General features: G+C 42.8%; 1 long non-coding RNA gene across 1 annotated transcript; it reads left to right on the forward strand.

The window, feature by feature from the left end:
• Positions 1-1,446: 1,446 nt before the first annotated feature.
• LOC147016526 (uncharacterized) lies at positions 1,447-6,709 on the forward strand. The gene is made up of 3 exons (XR_015049085.1): positions 1,447-1,615; positions 1,704-1,851; positions 5,441-6,709. It is a non-coding gene; the product is annotated as an uncharacterized LOC147016526 (long non-coding RNA).
• Positions 6,710-7,000: the final 291 nt, after the last annotated feature.

Here is a 7,000-nt window from a genome sequence, read left to right on the forward strand (position 1 = left end):
CGTCTCGATTTCATTTTTGCAAAATTACACGCCCGCCCTGAATCGATGTTTGCTCTGTACTGCGCAGGCGTAAAAGAAGATAAAAGATTCTGTAGGTTTTTAACATCCCGCAAATATATTGTAGCAATTACCACAAAGTGTTCAATAATGCAATCATATCTGCAAAAAGGACAAAAAAAAAAACTTTCTACATTGAGATTTTTTCTCAATTTCTCAATTTCTCTGTTCCGTTGTTTTCATCCATAGTGATGTTTCTTGTATATAAACTTTTGTTACTAGTAGTTTCTGAAATACATGTTTTTACACATAAACCGTGGTTTTTTTTCTTTTGCCCAGCCGAGGTTGGTGCATTTATATATGAATACTTTTATAAGCAGATATGAAGTAAAAATGGCTGCGGCCCTGAGAGGGCCCCGCGTACTTCGAGGGCCCAGGGCCCCGCAACACATAAATCCGGCCCTGGTTTCCAGACGAGCTTTCAATCTTGTATGTTTCACGTGTTCTATTCAATAAACGTGTCATGAGTTGTGGGCATAAGAATGTATCATTTCAGCTAAATCAGGGAGTGGGGTAATGTCAAAGTGCGGGGGGGGGGGGGGGAGGGTAATATGAAATCGGTTTCAGGCTACCCCCGGGGGTAACTTGAAATCGATTTCAGATTACCGGGAGGTAACTTGAAAGGGGGGTAGCTTGAAGTCTTTACACCGGTACTATCTGTCATCTCTTTTGACGAAATACTTTAACTGTTTCATGTTTGTGATATTTATAAATTAACAAGGATTTTTATGTGTTAGTGTAGGCATGTCCATCAGGGTAGCAGAATGGTCTCAACTCGAGAGGTATCCACACCAATTGCCTCTAAGCTGTCAATCCTAGGTTCGAATCCCGACCCAGCTATAAACTGTCATCCCCGTGTTTGTGCTTCACATCAATAGGTGTACCGTCCCTCAGATAGACGATAAACTGGACGTACCATCTGCCGGCATTAGTTGATTGATGTTAAAGGTCCCAAGGTGTCCTACACAAACAGTAGGCAAGCTATCGCCCTGAACAAACTCCAAATTCCTGCTCCAACCTTAGTTGAACGTTCGTCCTGGCCATCTGGTTCATGAAATACTTCGGCTCACCTTCCCACAGCCAACTCCACAAGAACGTGTGATGGTGGGAATAATTGTGAATATTAAAGAAGAAAAAGATTTATAATGTGCATGACATCATTCCTTTCCGTTTTTATTCTCACTTCACCATCATACCTGATATACACACTTATTGTACCAGATCCCATAAATATTTGTTTTTACAATATGGTACTCGTACATAATATTCGAAGCACACACTGAGTGACATTTGATGGTGCTCGACTTGGGAATAATAACATCATAACAGGGAGACGAAGGGATTGGGTGGGAGGCTGGAGGGAGGGATGGGGTTATAGGTGGAGGAGTGGGTGGAAGGAGACAGGGGAAGGGGTGGGATGAGGAAGCTTAACAGCCAGCTAACCCTGAGCCCTTAACTTTGTGACTCACAATGCCTGCACGTAATAATTGAACGCTTATTTATGAAACAACTTTTAAGAGCCATCATTGATCAGGGTAAAAAGACTGGTTGGCAGCAGGTAATGTGGCTGGCTGTGGTTTTTTTAATTTTTTTTTAAACAAGTTAATTACAGAGTGTGTAAAATGGCTGCCGCTTCCTTCCTCCAGGGATCGCCTTATGACCTCGAGGAAGTGATTTCCATCCTCCAAGGACTTGATGACGTCCTTCGGAGTTGGGCTTCCAAATCCGAGGAAGTGACTTACTTCCTCCAGAAAGTGACTTCCTTCATCGAAAAAGCAACTTCCTTCATTAAAGGTGTGACTTTGCGGAATGTAAACCAAGCTCGTCTCTGTAACTGTAGAGTGCAAATTTAGAACAGTAATAGTCATATATTCGAGCACATCTGTTTACAATGCTTACAGTACAGGAAGAGATGGTAAAAGGAATTGATGGTGAATTTTAAAAAGCAAGGGTAGGCAGGCATAATGGAGGGTGGGAGGGTGAAACAATGGACTGATTGAGCTGCCAGAGTTAATTTAAAGCCCAAAGCGAAATCCACTTTTCCCTGATGCTGCAATTATAAGAACGATACAAATATAAATGGTATAAGCGGAAACAAACATCAAATGACAAACCAAGAACACACAGACAACTACATATCTGTGATCACAAAGCGATCACCAAGAGTAAGCCTCTCCTAACCGGAGCAGTCTTACCTTTGATGATCACCCACGACTTGCCCTTGGCCCGCAATCCAATGATGGCCATGTTTTTTTTTGGACCATCATATGACCAGGACCGTCAACATTTGGAGATAGAATATGAATTAAAATGTGTCCGCATTGACAATCTATCAATAAAACTCAACTTCATGAAGATCGGAAGAAAATTATTTAAGTTATGATCAAAAATGTGTTTGTTAATTCGGTCACAATCTGAAAAAAGTAGGTCATGGACACGAAACAATTACCAGGTGCACAAATTCAGTGCAGGTACACTATTATGATGCAAAAACATGTTGGAAGGCCAAATGGTCTCTGAGATTCCATATTAACAAAATTGGGTGATGACAAAAAAAAGGGGGGGTTTTTTTTTTTTAAGACTGCCATTTTACCATGACCTAAAACCCGGGTTTTGATGTGAATTAAGCATAAATGCTCTGTACTCTCAGATATCTACAGAGGGCAATTTCATTCTGATTGGACAAGCCTGAGTCGAGTTTTGGTGAGAAATGTTAAAATGTCTATAATTGGGTCATGACTTTAAAATTAGGTCAAGGTCAAAAAAAAATCATATCAACTCTGCAAACTTTGTAATCACATTTTTAATGTAAAATTTCATTCTGAAAGTCCCAGCCGGCTCCGAGATACAGCTCGGAAGGCCAATTGTAAAAACAAACCCTGCAACAGCAATAAGCCTTCTCCTATCCTATAGGGGGAGGCTTCACGATTTTCCAGAGCATTATATTTTTAGGTTTTCCAGGTTCTTGGGTGAGATGAAAAGGGTTAGGGGGGGAGAGACACACAGACACAGACACACAGAGAGATAAACAGACAGAGAGACAAACACAGAGAGAAAGACACATATAGAGAGAGAGTCGGACAGAGACATAGGTGTCTTACTTTCCCATGAGCCTAGCTTCTGTAACTAAACAAATAAAGTTCAGGCCTCGTGCACATAAAATCACAGGTACATTTCCACAATTTTTAAGCCTGTCAATTTGAATCCCAATTTGTTTGGAGTAATGAATTACCTATACTGTATCTTCAGTATAATCAATGAACTTTGTGTTTTTTTAACCGTGCTTATCTACAGCATTTAATATTATTGTGGCGTTCACGGGACTTGAACAAATCCCGCCAACACAAGATGAGCCGAAACGATGGAGGCGGTTTATGTTTATAACCCAAGAGTGGCGGTTTTGATCGCTTTATAACAAATGGGACGAGAAAGGTGGCACGTGGTACTTTACTGAGTAAAGAGTGTTTATTTATTTACACACAAGAGCGATAAGAAGGCTTGGCAAGAGGAGGGATCCGTGGGCGATTCGACGAAGGGTGGTGTTGATTCGGGCGTGGGGTGAAAGCACAAACAATTTCAATGTATATACAACAAAATGTAAAAAAAAACAAAAACAAATGACCGTTTTTACAGCCATTTTTCCCTGCTGTGCAGGAGTTGGGCTTTTTCTTGAGGCAATGTTTTATGGCCGGATGCCCTTCCTGACGCCAACCCTGGTCGCCTCTTACGACACACAGGGATATGGTACACCTATTCTAACCGGGGCATACACCGGGACTCATTTCGACGACCTCGGAAGGATGACAGACTGAGTCAACCCCCTGGTGTTAATTCAGCAGCCAACGGGGCTTGAACTCAGGACCCTGGGATCCCAAGCCACCACCCTAACCACTAAGCCAACACCAGGCTTAATATACAACAAAATGTAAAGAATCAAATAAAATCTGTACACGAAATTCAAACCCTCTAAGGCACCAGATACACACACACACACACACACACACACACACACACACACACACACACACACACACACACACACACACACACACACACACACACACACACACACACACACACACACACACACACACACATACACACACACACACACCGTAGCTAGTTCGGCAGGCTTGCCCGTGGTGTTGTTCTTGATTTGTGGACCTCCTGTGGTGTGGGCCCAAACTGCTCACAGCCGCCAGGGAACCCAGTTTATGTGCCAAGAGCAAGCAGGAGAGAGAAGCAGGTCTGCCCACCGTCTGGTCCCATACCCAGAGCCAGCAGAACACGAGAGCAAAATGAAGAGAGGAAAAATGAAGAGAGGCAAAATGAAGAGAGGCAAAATGAAGAGAGGAAAAATGAAGAGAGGCGAGAGGGACGAGGTGAGAGGGACGAGGTGAGAGCAAGGGGCCTGAACAAACCCTGCCAGCTGTTTTTATATCGTTGGTACGACTCGGTCAGGGTTTGAATCACTGACATCTTAGAGTGGCGGGCAATTCAAGGATGCACACACGAGTGCCCTCTGAAGGTAAATGCCAGCAGCACGAAGCAAACATAGTGCTTTTGAGCACATGATTTTACTAAGAGTCCCTGGTCCTCCCAACAGAGTGCCTCATTGGTCCTCCGTCTGCAGTCCTCCACCAATGGTCATCAGGGGGCGAAGCCGTCCGCAGATATATATCTCCTCCCTTTTTCTCAATCCTCCGATCAGGCCGCCCCATGCTCCAGGGTCTCTGTAACTCCCAACGGAGCGCCTCATTAGTCCTCTGTCTGCGGTCCTCCGCCAATCGTCATCAGAGGGGCGGAGCCGTCCGCAGCACCATTCTTTCACGTCATGGCAAGCCTATGGTAAATACTAAAGGGGAATACGCATCAACACTTACCCTAACCCGTCTCCCTATCTAATTACGTGACAATTATCATTTCCACCTTAAATAAATGGACATTTACTAGACAATCTATCACCACTAAATCCCTATTTAATTAAATCGAGATCCTGGTACAACTCGAACAGTAGGGCATACCTCATTAAACATCCTAATTACCCTTTGAATACATAACCCCCCTTCACCCCCCCCCCCCCGCAGTGTGACCACTCCTTGGCTTTTTTCACAAGATCTTGACTATTCGCTGTTCACCTTGGCGTCTTGGTTTTCTATAGGTTTTCTTGGCGTATCGGTTTTCTATTATCATCGCTTTTCCGAAACCTTGTGAATTCTTGGCTTTTTTCATTGGCTCACCTTGGCATTTATGAAAATGAGTGGTCACACTGCCCCTCCCCCCCCCAGACGTAACATTATTTTCACTTAAACAGTGGATACAATGGCCGTTTTAACTGGTTTTGCATGTGTTGACAGATGGTGATTGGATGTGTGCTTTTCAGAAAAGTGGAGCCTCAGAAAATGTCTTCTGATTGTGGTGGGAATTACTCTCACTGGGAATGGAATTGTTCCGACTGGGAAGGGAGTTGTTCTGATTAGGAAGGGAGTTGCTCTGATTTCGAAGGGAGTTGCTGTGACTGGGAAGGGAGTTGCTGTGATTGGGAAGGGAGTTGCTGTGATTGGGAAGGGAATTGCTGCGACTGGGGTGGGAATTTCTCTGATCAAGACCGCATTAGTCGAGTCATAGAATCTAGTACATCTGTTTAAAATGCTTACAGTACAGGACGAGATGGAAAAAGGAATTGATGGTGAATTTAAAACAAAAACTTCGGAAACACGACAGATAATGAGAAGAGTAAAGATTAGTGGATTTCCCGATTAATCGTATCTTAAGCTTCAAGAAAACCCTTGCTGAGCAGAATTTTTTTTAAAGTGATTCTTTCTTCACTATTTCGAAATGAGCCAAAATCGAAATATCACATGATATTTTAAAAATATCGAAATATCACATGATATTTGACTTCCGGTTCCGGTTTTAGAGCAGCGAGAGGTCTCCTTTGGGGCTCCCTGCTGACATTCTCAAAGCTAAGTTTCCGGTTGTTATTTGTCCCGTTTTAACTGTTTAATTTTCTCACCTACATGTTACTGTGTGTTGCTAGTTCGGTTTTGTTTCAAAAATCGTGCTATTTTGTGAGTATTTTTGTCGACGTTCTTACCTGTGCTTGAGGCCTAGGCCTAGGCTTGAGGCCTACCGGTTCCACTCGGTGTTCGATCGTTTTTTTTTTTTTGTTTGTTTGTTTTTTCTCCCCATTACCTTCAATTTCTATCCTCCCCATTACCTTCAATTTTGATCCTCCCCACTTTCCAAACATCCCCCATTCTCCCAACTAATCTCTTTCTTATCCAAAAAAAAAAAAAAAAAAAAAAAAAAAAAAAAAACCCTACAACAACAACAACACGCTCACCTTCTCCCGATTCTGCTTCTTCTTCTTCCTCTTAACTACCTCCTCGTCTTCTTCCTCGATTTTTTTTTTTTTTTTTTTTTTACACTTCCATGACCTAATCTGTTGAACTCTCTCATACATTATTTTTAACTACAGAAACGATCTTATAATGCTTCATCTTCCTCTCTCACACATGTGGTACTCTTTACTGTTTCACAATGCACTACTCTTCTGCTATTTTAACAGACTGCTCTCATTTCGACCTCTCCTTCATTCCTTGCCTAAAAAATCCAACTATTACAGTGCTTCTTCTCTCCATGCTCTGAATTCGCCTTCATTGCATCCATCAAGAATTGTGTTAAATCGCATCTCTGACCTTAAACTTTTAAAAACCACAGTTTGCCATGGATGCTCGCTTTCCATCAAACATTATTTTTTCCCAACTTCAGTGCCAACTCACCTCCCTCACCCCTCACTCTCACTCTCAAAGCAACCATCCCACTCTTCTCCCTCCAAGCCTCCCTCTCACCTCTCTCAAAAATTCCCCCCTCACCTTTCTCCCACCTTTCATCCCCTCACTCTTCCTTCTCAAAGTTGCCCCCCTCTCATCCACCAACC

The sequence above is a fragment of the Eptatretus burgeri genome, chromosome 11, assembly GCF_056783735.1.
Source record: "Eptatretus burgeri isolate ZD-2024b chromosome 11, Ebu_testis_v1, whole genome shotgun sequence".
Classification (NCBI taxonomy): Eukaryota; Metazoa; Chordata; class Myxini; order Myxiniformes; family Myxinidae; genus Eptatretus; species Eptatretus burgeri.